We start from the raw sequence: 14,050 nt of genomic DNA on the forward strand, positions 1-14,050 counted from the left end.
CATTCCCCATTTGTTTTGATTGTGGAGAGCTATGTGCAAAAGAGGGTGGAGAGCTCTGAATGTTGGTGGAGATATCATTGTCATGCCGTTGTGATCACTGCATTTTGTTGATGTGCCTTTATGATCTCCACATTTTGTTATTGTTCCCTTGGTGGAGATTAGTGGAGATCTAGGATTTCGTTGTCGTGCCCTTGTGATCTCTACATTTCGTTGTCATGCCCTTGTGATCTTCGTGCCCTTGCTCTACAATTTTGTTGTTGTGTTGTGCCCTTGTGATCTCTGTTCGCTTTACAACACTACAACATTTGGGGTCAAATTGCAATGATAATTTGCGATGATGGTGTAATTTGTGGTATTTAGTCCCAAATACAGTAGTTCTTGCTCTATGATTTTCTTCAAGAGGAGAAGAGGTACCTATGTAAATGTTCCTTTCTCTTCCTTCTAAACATGTATCTCTTTATATATCCCCCACTAGGTGATTGGAGAAGCTTCTCTTTATGTATATCTATGTGTATGCATACATACATACACACACATGTGTGTGTATGTATGTGTATGTATGTATATATACACACATATACATACATACATACATATACATACATACATGCATATATATATATATATATATATATATATATATATATATATATATATATATATATATATATATATATATATATATATATATATATATATATATATACAAACATACATATACAAAGATCACAAGGGCAGGACAATGAGATGCAGTTATACATATATACATACCTACCTACATACATAAATACATACATACATATACACATACATACATACATGCATACATACATGCATACATGCATACATACATATATACATACATACATCTGCATATGCAATTTATCACCTTGGAAAATTGTATTTGATTTTTACTCAATCACCAAGAGATAATATAATTTATGAGTACAAATTTCTGCATACTTATTTTGGAATGAATAGTTTTGATTGAATTTGTTTGAGGAGAGTGAGTTTACTTATGATGATAATGGCTCCATGTATTGGGTCTTTCGAGGAGAGAGACTTACAAAAGATTAGATGTTGTTTATGGATAAGGGATGATTCATTTGTGTGAATGGTTGATCAGGCAAGTTGTAGAAGATTAGGGTGTTAGTTTCAAGTAGTTTCATTAGTTAGATAGGGGAATCAATTTTGAAAGCGGGATGATCAAAATTGGCATGTCCATCCTTATGATAGATGTCTCTATCTCATAATATAAAATTACCTCAAATGACAAGCTACAAATTATTAAATATATGAAAAATCAAAATAATATTCACCTATAATATTTTTGAAGGACAAAAATATAATAAAAATATAATTTGGTGGAAAAAGCCATGAGCTTTGTGGCTCCACATTGTGGCTATTCCATTGTCCAGTAGTGGAAACTCTTCACGCTAAATATAAAGATTTTGAAATTAAAAAGGATAACTATTAGAGATCTATATTTGTGTTTTAGTGATAACAAATATACAATCTAATTTTAAGAAAAATAATAGTCTTAAATGTATATGATTAAATAAAATAAACAAGAGTACTAGCTGTAGCTGTACAATTCTAGTATTACTGATTATGTTAAACAAAATGTTCAATAAAACAATTATTAAGTAACATAAATGAAACATTTTCTCAATCCTATTATGACTTAATGTGAATGCATCTACTCATTACCTGGATGATATTATGCACGAGATCTTTACTCAATCACCAAGAGATAAAATAATCTGTAAGTACATATTTTTGCATACTTAGTTTGGTATGAATAAATTCGATTGAATGCAAGGATAATTGCTCGTGTGAATTCAAGACATGAATGATTAATTTAAATTTAACACAAGTACTATGCAAGTGTGTATGTATGCATGTAAAGCACTTCACATGGTAAATTGATTTACATACATACATGCACATATGCATACAATCATCATAATCAGTTATCCTTGAATATGACCAAATCTATTATATACGAACAAGAGATACATGTTTAGAAAGAAAAGAAAAGAACATTTGCATAGGTACCTCTTCTCCCCTTGAAGAAAATCGTAGAGCAAGGGCATAAAGATCACAAGGAAATGACAACAAAATCCTAGATCTACACTGATCTCCACCAATGTTCAAATATCTCCACCCTCGTTCGGGGCTTTCCACCCTCTTTCACGTACAACTCTCCACAATCAATCAAAACAAATGGGGAATGATTAATGTCGTGTTTTCTTTCCTCTCTATTTATAATCCACAATCCACAAGATCTCTTTGTATATATACATATATACATACATACATACATATATACATGCATACATACAAACATATATACATATATACATATACATACATACATACATACATACATACATACATACATACATACATACATGAAAGCAACAGTGCACTTTTAAAGAGTTTACAATTTTTCAACAAAATTAATGTTTAACAAAAAAATGCATCTGAAAAGTTGTTAACTCAGAAGTAAGAACATGGTGTTGAAATAATACAAAAAGTGCTTGACATGAGAGGTTTGCAAGTGAGGGTGTTGAAATAATACAAAAAGTGCTTGACATGAGACGTTCACAAGTGAGGGTGTTGACCAATCTTAAAAACTTGAATGTTGAAATGAAAGCTATCGATGATCAAACACCTATGCCAGAGTTGCAACACACTGTGAAGTTGATCTTAGATAAGGTAGAGGTAGATATTCAAAAATTTGATAATCAAAATTTAAGGCATGAGAAAAGGAGGAGTAACTTTAGAAAGAGAACGAGAAGGAGAGGCTTTAGAAAGAGATTGCATGATGAAAACAACAACTAGACAATATAGAGGATATTATAGGACCCACTGGATAGAATCTCGAAAAGTGTTGCGATCAGTATTATGACATTGGAATTACTTGCAAGTGTCTTTAAGAATTTACAGTCCAAATATAAAATGCTTATAAGAGTGTTTCAAGTATTGGCACAGTCTCCCTGCGATGATCCCAAGTATCAAATGCTTATAAGAGTGTTTCAAGGTTGGGAACCACTTCAACATCCTTTGCATGGTTTAGAGGTAATGTCGTTGTGGTAGAGGCTTCTACAAGGGAATGAGCCTCATGATTATGACATTTACATAGAAGCAAAACTTGATTCTTCAACTCCTTACACTCAACTCTTCACTGAGCTATTCTTCAATTCCTTGCATATGCAATTTTATCAACTTGAAAAATTGTATTTGATCCTACTAGCTAGGAATATTTGATTGTTCATTTTATTGTACCTAATTTGATGAAATTTCTAAAGAAATTTCTAATCAACCCAAATAATCAACAACTAGATCCATTTAATTGGTTATGGCTAGTTTCTTTCTAAAAACATCTGCTATGATATATTTTTGTAAAATATCTTGCGAACTTTGCAACTTTTTCTTAGACTGCATTGTTTTTGTGGAGCATCTTGAGGTAACTCACTTAGCACGAGTTGAGTGAGTTTTATTTTATTATTATTTGGATTTTGGAATATGTGTGTAGATGGATCAATTTTTCGTTGCATAGCTAAGATGGAATAAGAACCTTAAAAAGAAATCTCTAAATATACATGTTCAAAAGGAGATATAAAGAGATGTGTATTTAGAAGGAAAAGAAACCAATATTTACACACCCTTGAAGAAAATTGCAGAGCAAGGGCATGGCAATGGAATCATAGAGCAAGGACACAACATGATAAATAAATTACAAAGAAAGGGCATGACATGGCAAAAAAATCGCAAAGCAAGGGCATGACACTGAAATCACAGAGTAAGGGCACAACAATGAAATGCAGAGATCACAAGAGCATGACAACCAAATCGTAGAGCAAGGGCATGACAACGAAATACAGAGATACATCATAGGAAGGAAATGCACCAAGCACATATGCATAATCATGAGGCTCATTCCCTTGCAAAAGCCATAACACAGTTAAATATATGCATATATCAACCCAACTAATCAACAACTAGACCTATTTAATTGGTTATGGCTCGTTTCTTTCTAAAATATCTGCTATGATATGTTTTTGTAAAATTTCTTATGAACTTGGCCCATTTTTTGTGGTCTACATTATTTTTCTGTAGGACCTTGAGGTAAGTCACTTAGCACAGGTTGAGTTAGTTTTATTATTTTATTATTTGGATTCTGGAATATGTATGCAGCTAGATCATTATATATGTAATAAGCACCTTGAAAAATATCTCTCTGAATATATAAAGAGATACATGTTTAGAAGGAAATATAAAGACATACATATTTACATGAAAAAGAAAAAGAAAATTACATACATAACTCTTCTCGCCCTTGAAGAAAATCGCAGAGCTAGGGCATGTAGATCACAAGGGCATGACACGACAATGAAATTGCAGAGCAAGGGCATGACAAGATAATGAAATCATATAGCAAGGGAACGACACAAAAATGAAATCACAGAGCAAGGGCACATAAACAAAATGCAGAGATAAGGAGGGTACAACAACCAAATGCACCAATCACAAGGGTGACAATGTTCACAGCTCTGCACCCTCGTTTGGAGCTCTCCACATCTTTCATGTGCATATCTTCAAAATCAAAACAAATGAAAAATAATTGTTGTATTTTTTTTTTGTTTTATGCTCACGAGGACATCGCAATTATGACTCCGATGTCAATATTACGACAATGTCAGGGACAATTGCAAAAATATAAATGAAAATGACCACAAATTACACTGCCATCACAAATTGTTGTTGCAATTTGACCCCAAATGTTGTAGTGAAATATATTTAACAAATTATCATTTACCAAGAGAAAGCATCATCTATTGTGAGCCATCTTGGGAGCGTGGGAAGTTTCTTCAAGGGATCACTTAACTTCTCCATTCTCTCTTATGGCTGGGATGACTTTTTCCTTGAATGGGGTTGTCCTTCTGATTCTTCTTTAAGAGGTTTTTTTGTATTTTTCATCTCTCTTTTAGGGGTATATTTTCTCCACTAGTTTTTCTCTTTTTCATATGTGTGAGATATTTTGTAGCATTTTTACATTAGTACCTAGCATTTTTAGATATTTTGTAGAATTTTGTATTCAAGGTACTCGATAAGAGATTTTCTTAGTGCATAGATATACGTTATACCTAATTTTACTTAGGGACCGCATAGGACACTTTAAGAGCATATCCACTTTAGGTGATGTTATCATATTTCACTCTATGTGTTATCTCTAGCCTTAGTACACCTAGATAACTTAATCATTATTTTGTATTTAGTGGACGTGTTGCACATACTTCATTTCACTAGAGGTTGTTCACATTTAGTGGAGACGGGTTACTTTCATTTTTCATTATAGGTGGGTGATAAGTTGTTTCTTTTTTAGTATGACAGAATATTACAACACTTGTCATAATCTTATGGACTTCTATGCTTAAACCTTAGTCTATTCAACCAAGTGATCTCTTATGTACTATCACTTGTTATATTACAATGTTGGTAAGAATAAAACTTATTCTTGTCTTACTCTTTCTCTTTTGTTAGTGTATTTTACATTAGGCCTCTAGATCTTGGATGACTATCTCCATAATCCATTCTTGTAGTTAAGGTTAGAGTCCAGTTAAGGTTTTACTTGGATTAGGAGTACAATTCAATTAGGTTTAAAATTAAAGTTTAATTAGAGCTATGATTCAATCATGAAATATAAATAATAGTTTTAGTTAAGGTTATAATTAGATTTTAATTAAGTGGGTGTAAGAATGAGGATTTATTAGGGAAAGTATTTAATAAGAATTAGGTCTAGCTAGAATTGGGGTTAGGAATTGTTAGATTACACAAAATCGGCCTCAAATTAAGGCTAGCCTTATTCAATAGAGCTAACTAAAATCTAAATTATATCTCTAACCCTAACCCTTAGACAAACCCTAAGAATGATTCTAACCCTCTCTAATCCTACACATGTACTAAACTTTATCTAATTATAATTGGAACCTTGATCCTAACCCTGAAGCTAACCTTAACAATTATTCAAACTCTAGCCCTAAACTTGATTTAATCTATTAACACTAATCCAGTTCTTATTCCTAACCTTCAACATCTTTTTAGGGCAACATCATTTTAGGGCTATAATGAGGCTTTAATAATAGTTTAGGAGCTAAGTTTAATTTAGTGTTTTTGATAAGATAAACAGGTTTTACAGGGACCCTGAAACCCAAAAGTAGCTACATAAACATGGCTGAAAATAAGTAATAGAAGCCTAGCCAGAATAAATCAAGACTAACGATTGATAATAAGCACAAGGCCCAACCAACGATAGAGGCCAACGAAAAGGCCAAAAAAAAGAAACTGTCTTTAATAGAACTTGGCAAAAGCTAGAACAAAAAGCCAAAAAATATACAACAAAAAAAAAAGACAAAATAAGAGGGCTACTCTTCATTCTTTCTCTTGAGATCTTACATGGCCTGGGCAGCCTCATAAGTCTTCTGGTGCTCCTCGACCATCTGCTCATGGGCTTTCTATGTATCCTGGTCCAAACTGGTAAAGGTGATATCAATGGCCTTATCTTCATCAGACCTGGCTCTACCTCTGTCCTTTTCGTCCTCACCTACCAACAAGCCTCTGTCTTTGAGCACACTAGTTAGGGAGAGGATGTTGTCATTGATTGAATTGAGGAGAGAAATCATTTGACTAGCCAAGTTATGATTGTAGTTTTCCAGATTCTTAATTCTCCTCTTAGCCAGACTAACTCTTTCCTCCTGATCCTCCTGGTTCTCATTATCTGTATTCTTCTTGTTGCCCTCCAACTGGCCAACCTTCTCCCTGACCTCTTCCAGCTCATGGTATAGCAACTTGATTGATTTAAAATTATCAATCATGTTGTTACAAGCATTGTTCAAAATATTCATTCTCGTCTCCCTAGCATTATCAGTGATAGCCAGAATAGTAGGGTTAATGAGCTCTTCAAGCCGGGGTTGTTCCTAGTTATCCACCAGAATCTGAGGATTTACAGCTTCTCTAAAAATTCCCATCGTCGCAGTCTTAACATTGAAATTCCTCCAAGCTTTTCTCCTATTTTTGACAAGCACTTCGCCCTCTTTACCACTAGTATCAGCATTTTCCTTCTCCTCGAAATGAGATTGAGGATGAACATAGGAGAGAGGGAGAATCATAACATCTGGCCCCTAATTTGAAACCCTCTCATCATCCGCATCATCCCTCTTCCGTTTCTTCCTTGCATGTTCTTCCATATTCTCCTCTTCCTTCTCCTTGCCCTCATCATCCAAATCCATGTCATCCTCATCCTTATTATAATCCATTTCATCTTTACCAGAGATTTGGCCATGGTCCCTTGGACTCTTTCTTCTTGGGGTTAAAACAAAGGGCGACTTATTAACTTGACCCTTAATTTTCTTACCAGAAGAAATATTCCCCTTCCCCTCCGAGCTTATGCTTCAAAGGTCATTAGAATTAGAAGAGTAGCTGGAGCTACCATTGTTAGTTTCTGCTTCCAGCGAGGGATTGTTGCTAACCGTCTGAGCTTTGAAGTGCTTGTGGATTAGCAGTAACAATCCCTCATGTAGAGCAGGGTTGGCAATTGGTTTCTTCTTAAAACTAGAAATTGCCTTACTCATGGAGGTAAATAAATAGTAAGGGAAATAAATTTTACTATCATGGCAAAAATGATTAAGAAAAATGAAATGATGGGTTCTTACTCAATCAAACCTAGGGTCCAGAGTAATATATTCAATGACAACACACAAAACATACCTTCATAGCTTCTTGATGGATTCTGTAACATAAAATGTCTCACTTTTAACCAATTCATTCATTTCTTCAGTGCTCTTCACAAAATCCTTCACTACAAAGTTTAATTTAGTGTTACAGCTAAAGTGCAAATTTAATAAAAGGTAATATTTTAATAATATCATAATTTTATTTAATGTCTTACATTTTTCAGTGCAACTACTACTAGCATATATATATATATATCTCAAATTTAATTTATATAAGGTGCATGAAGATATATCAAGGTGTTTTATGTTTATGATATCAAAGAAGCCAAAAACCAGGGGGTTGGCTAGTAAGTACAGAACAACGGTAAACACATTAACACTAGAAAACTAACAAAAATGTAACCAGTAAATTCATAACCGCAACATATAATATCAAAAAATCATCCCCATAAAGCCTACATAACCAAATAATGTACTTATCTAACTTAAAAATAATATTGTCCTAACAATGTCCAATATGATAAACATAAAGTATTCCTACAACTACTAGTGGAGGTTTTTGAAAACATAAAAGGTCATGCAAGGCTAGTCCAAAAGATTAATAGCTGGTTCATCCTAGCAAATCCACATCACCAAAAACAAAGCATAGTCAACAAAGTAACAAATTATTTGCCGCATCATTTTCTAGCCTCGACATGAGGATCCTTGTCTAGTCATTTGCCATAAATTCATAAAGTTTCTTTGAATCCCCACCCTCCAGAGTCCCGTCCTCTTTTTCCTATTGAAGGAGTTTCAAATAGTTGTTGTCGGACAACCACTCTCATATGATCCAAGTATCTAAAATATGATAGCTTGTATTAATGGTCACCTTCAGAAAACCTTTTCTTTAAAAAGCTTGAAGTTTCAAAGAACACACAAACATAGCTTTGCAACATCATCTTGTTCTAAAAACATGTTTAGATCAAGTAGATCATCCATTGGCACAACAAGCCCCATATGGTCATTTTCAACATTTAGAAAGTAATCATCATCAAAGTTCAACCAAGAATCAAAGTGTTTAGCATCGAGGAGTTGAAAATGTGACAAATCTATGGGGATATTATCATGAGAAGGATCAACATCACCATTGCAATTATGTGATGTGGATATTTCATCTTTCACTTTCACAATCCTATTTCAAGGTTCTTTCCAATAATTTGATGTCAGTGATGGTTTTTGTGCTTCAAATGGCCTTTCAAGGAGGTGCATAGTCTTTTTCCTTGCTTTAACTTTAAGTTTCATCTCACCCTTCACATTGTTTAGATGTAGTGAACCACTATTGGAAGAGACACATCTAGTTATGATTGCTTTGTCTTGTACTTTTCCATCTCTATCTCTTTTGGCGCGCTTTCTTTTAGCACCCTGAGTTAGAGTAGTCTCAAGAGAAGTTGCACCACTTAGAGTGTCACTGTTATTAGATTCTACTTGTTCTTCAAGGATCAACATTAGCATTGTAATTCTGTGATGTGGATATTTCGTCTTTCGCTTTCACAATCCTATTTCAAGGTTCTTTCCAATAATTTGATATCAGTGATGGTTTTTGTGCTTCAAATGGCCTTTCAAGGAGGTGCATAGTCTTTTTCCATGCTTTAACTTTAAGTTTCATCTCACCGTTCACATTGTTTAGGTGTAGTGGACCACTATTGGAAGAGACACATCTAGTTATGATTGCTTTGTCTTGAACTTTTCTCTATCTCTTTTGGCGCGCTTTCTTTTAGCACCCCAAGGTAGAGTAGTCTCAAGAGAAGTTACACCACTTAGAGTGTCATTGTTATTAGATTCTACTTGTTCTTCAAGTTGAAGTTTTCTCTTTTTTACATATGCTAACTAGATGTTCTGACATTCACCACGTTCTTCAACCTTTTGTCTTTTGAAGATTGTTTTTTGATTTGCGAAGACGATGTTTTTTTTTGAATATCTATAGAGACAACAAAATTGGTAAGATACTTGATCTGACATTGGCCAAGTAGAATAATATATTTACCATACTCAAATGCCAAATACCTAGCGGTACGATTCTTGATTACGATTATATTAAAATCAACATTATAATTTTACTACTTTTAAAATTACAAATAATTGTATAATCATAAAGTTATTATATCAATAATGATTGATTCTCATTGAAAAATAATTATATTATTCAACTTATCATTTAGAACTATCAATGAAATATATATTTCTACTGTCATATATATTCTTAAAGAAATCATATATATTATTACATTTAATAAGAAATTATAAAATTAAAATTGTAATATTATTATTAGAATAATTGAATCAAACTCATTAACTTATATTTCACAATAAAACTCTAGCTCTCATCGTTCATAAAACTTTAGCTCTCATTGTAATTGAAAACGAGAAAAGTGAAATAGGCTTAGCTTAATGTATAGAAATCTATCTTTATTTTATATCTTAAATATAAACGTGAAACTATTTTTCAGCCGAAAGAATGTCAGATGCAAATTTCATATAATTTGTGAGAGATCAGCTTAGTCGACAGATTCTACGGGATCCTAAGAAGAACAGAAAATTAGGCAATGTTATGTGAAAAATCTGAGGTATGGAACAGACCGATTTGTTACAAAGAATTGAATGATATGAAGGCGGCCATGAACTTGATGGGCAGAGAATTTACAGCCAGAAAAGTACCAGGATTCATCATCCGATGGCTGTCCAGTGAGAAATCAAGGCCAAAACCAAAGGTGAAAGATCGTCAATCTCACTTCCTCCTGGCTTGGTTTGCCCTAATCTCAAAGTAAATGATTTAATCGGCGCTGTTCAGACATTTTCTTCGTCCTGATCAGATAACGCACCTTTCTCTGCCAGGTTAGGGTTTTGGGATTCCTTACTGCGGGAGGATTATTAACAAAGACATCCACAATGTCTCCATTGGCAACATCCGCATTCTGTTCTTCCCCTTTATTTAAATGCACCTCCTCTCCTTCAAATGGCTCCTCAAAATCCTCGCATTTTCTGACAATACTGAGATGCAGAGCAGAAACCACGGCCTTGAGCGCCAGATAAGGATCCTGATGCTTGTGCTTTATCAGAATCTCGCTTATCTCGGCCGGCGTTAGGGCACCTCCGGCTTGAATGCTCTGTTCAATGACAGGAAACAGGTTGTGTTCTTCAATTCCCAAATAGTTAAATGCCAAGCATTTGAAGGCAGGGAAGCCACAATTTGAAAGCAAAATATGCATGTCCATTCTGCCGGATCTGATCAAAGCAGGATCCACATTGTCCTTGTGATTTGTAGTAAAGACAATGATCCGCTCCTCGCCGCAGCAAGACCAGAGACCGTCGGTAAAATTCAGGAGCCCTGATAAAGTCACACGGCTGTCGTCGGTCTCCAAATGCTCAACAGATTTTGTACTTTCAAGTCGTCTCGGCGCACCGGCGGGAAATTTGGTCAGCCGGTCGGTCAGATCCAGCGAGCAATCGATGTCTTCAATGACAATAATCGATTTATTAGTAGTCTGAATCAGAAGCGCTCGAAGCTCCGAATTGTCTGTGACCTTTGTGAGCTCCAGATCATAGACATCGTAATGCAGGTAATTAGCCATGGCGGCGATGAGGCTCGATTTTCCCGTTCCGGGAGGACCGTGCAAAAGGTAACCCCGTTTCCACGCCCGTCCGACTCTGTGATAAAACTCCTTCCCCTGCGCAAAACTGTCGAGGTCGGCTTTAATGGCGTCCATGAGCTCAGGATCCAACGCAAGCGTCGAGAATGTGGCCGGATGACGGAACGGAACGGCGGTCCAGCCGCAGTCGTGAGATCCATGGCCGTTGTTTGTGTAAAGTTTCCGATCTCTGCTCCGGCTGTCGTACTCCTCTGCACAGTACGCAACATGTTCCAAGTAATCACCGAGAATTCGTGTCCGGTCCGGTTTCTTCATCTTGAGCGTAAAGCTTCGCCGTTCATCTAGGGAATCCGGGACAGGGTCGACATTGTGAGTCCACCAGAGCCGAGCGCCGGCGAAAGTGTCTTCCATTGTCTGATCCGGCGCCAATGTGTAGGACAAATGGCTCGAATTTTTGGCTCTGCTCACGCTCACTCTGCGCGAGTGTGCGGCCGCGTGAAGACTGTTAAGGTAGATCTGCACGCTTCTGTACAATTCATTCATGTCTACCCCGCAGTAGCCGTTGAATTCAGGGATCTCCACATACGAATTAGGGCTGTAGAAATCCTTCAACCCTTCCCACCATCCATGAAGAAGCCGCACCAGGCGATAGGGCAATACATTCTGCAACACAGTTAGGAGCCCCAATACAGACCAGATCTGTGCCAACACCATGGTAAAAGCTCGATCTTTTGCTCTGTTTCTAGGGTTTGTGAAATAACACTCTCAAATAATGTGTTAGGTTTAGGGTTTTTATGATCACAGGAAATGGCAGCAGTTGAGAACTCAGGAAAGGCCGATTTGCAATCTCCCATTTTGAAGAATGCTAAAAGCAAAAGGTGCCGCTGTAATGGTGTCACATGCCCCACACCGCCCCCCTATTCAATTCATCAGGTCGGTGACTTTGGTATGTTTTAATCATTTTTAGCTTCGTTTCGTGGATCCGCAGAAAGCAAAATGCGAAATTAAGCACCTGCCTCTTCAAACGAAATGCAAAATATCATTTTAATTCTTACTTTAGCTTTGAAAAACCAGAGGCCCCTTTTGATTCAGCTTTGTCTGTGTCAAATTGCCATAAAGTTGGAGCGTGTTGAGAAAATTTCAATGATTTTTCTTCAAGTGGAGAATCAACCGTGCTCGCTTTCTCTCTTTACGTGAAAGATAATGTTACCATTTAAGAACATTGAGTGCTTTAGTTGCAGTCAACTTGCCGGCAGTACTATTTTCATATAAATACTTAAATTCATCCGTGATTTGCAGGGAGCACAAATATCTGGTGTTTTTGCATGAGCAAGAATGCTTTCATACATTTTTTCCATGTTAGATTCTTGTATTTGTTTTCATCATCGATCTATCCAAACATATTAGCTACTGTTTCATTCTGATGATTGATCATATAATTAGAATCAAGCACAGTTTTTCCCTTACTGCTTCCTTCATTCCGATGATTGATCATATTATACGATTCGAATTGATGATCAAAATTGTACCCAGTTTAATCTCGCATAATTTTTTTTTTTTTTTGAACGGTGGCTATTAAAAATAGGCGGCAGAAGACCCAGTGGGAATATAATATAGGTATGATAGCTAATCGTGAATCATTTTCAAAGAAAGAATGAGTTGGATCGCTCTTCTTCAGAAGCAAAAGCAAAAGAAAACTACTGGCAAAGTTTGGGGCTCGACTTTTGGTTAGGTTAAGTTTGTAGAGTAAAAGGAGTCGTGCAACTCTCGTACAGTGCGGCCATTCGCAGCCACACGTTGACTGCTCGGTAAAGGAAGGTTGCAGTTGTCCCCTGTTTGCCTTTTTCCTTCATGTGTTGTGTTCAACGTTTGAATTTGATGGTCATGGTTTTTGGCCAACCAAACTAAATAATTTATACTAATAAGATAAAGAAGAGGAGCTACTTTTTATGTACATATGTTATTATATATTATAGTATATAAATTATATGTGCAGGGAAAAAATGATTTTAGTTTAAAATTAAATGAATCTTAGGTGTCATCATACCAGTCTTAGCACACTATAATGTACTTGTCAATTATAGATTTTTGGAAGATGTAATTGGTTTGATAATAAGGTATGGTGTATTATGTAAAGATGTATGTATTAACATTATAACTTTTTTTGTATAATGTACTTGTTAATTATATATATTTGGAAGGTACGATTGGTTTGATGAAAAAAATATGATGTATGATGTATAATTGGCAAGTATATTGTGTGGTAAGGAAGACATACGTACCTCAATGCAATAAGTTGGATCTTAAAAAATGGTTAGGTCATGGGAAGTGCGATAATGAGAGTATGTGTAAAAATGATTTCTTCTATATGAAAAAAAACTATGTGATAGAAGTAAAATATTTGTAATGGGACAAAAGCTTGAACATTATGTAACCACTCAAATAACGCTATAAGATGCTCTTTATGAGTTGATAATTTTATGTGATTCTTTGATTATGGAGTGGTCATGCCAAAAACATATGTGAATATGGATAAGAATGAAATTTTATGCAAGAAGATACGATTCCCTTTTTATGGAAATGGTAATATGACATTTATAGAGGGGAGAGCGATGCTTCAAATATAAGTGTAAGTGTAACAGTTATGAAAAGTAAAATTCAATTGTTTTTGAAAAAGTAAGCAAC

The 14,050-nt window shown here is 35.3% G+C and overlaps 1 long non-coding RNA gene and 1 pseudogene across 2 annotated transcripts; one reads left to right on the forward strand and one right to left on the reverse strand.

Moving 5' to 3' along the window:
- Window positions 1–10,298: 10,298 nt before the first annotated feature.
- On the reverse strand, window positions 10,299–12,153 carry LOC149575400 (AAA-ATPase At4g25835 pseudogene; annotated as a pseudogene). Its single transcript, XR_016360167.1, has one exon. The product of XR_016360167.1 is annotated as an AAA-ATPase At4g25835 pseudogene (transcript).
- Window positions 12,154–12,172: 19 nt separating this feature from the next.
- Window positions 12,173–12,833, forward strand: LOC149575401 (uncharacterized). The gene is made up of 2 exons (XR_016360168.1): window positions 12,173–12,298; window positions 12,440–12,833. It is a non-coding gene; the product is annotated as an uncharacterized LOC149575401 (long non-coding RNA).
- The last annotated feature ends 1,217 nt before the right edge of the window (window positions 12,834–14,050 follow it).

This window comes from Cupressus sempervirens, chromosome 2 (assembly GCF_028749045.1).
Source record: "Cupressus sempervirens isolate cs-2001-9-10 chromosome 2, ASM2874904v1, whole genome shotgun sequence".
Taxonomy (NCBI): Eukaryota; Viridiplantae; Streptophyta; class Pinopsida; order Cupressales; family Cupressaceae; genus Cupressus; species Cupressus sempervirens.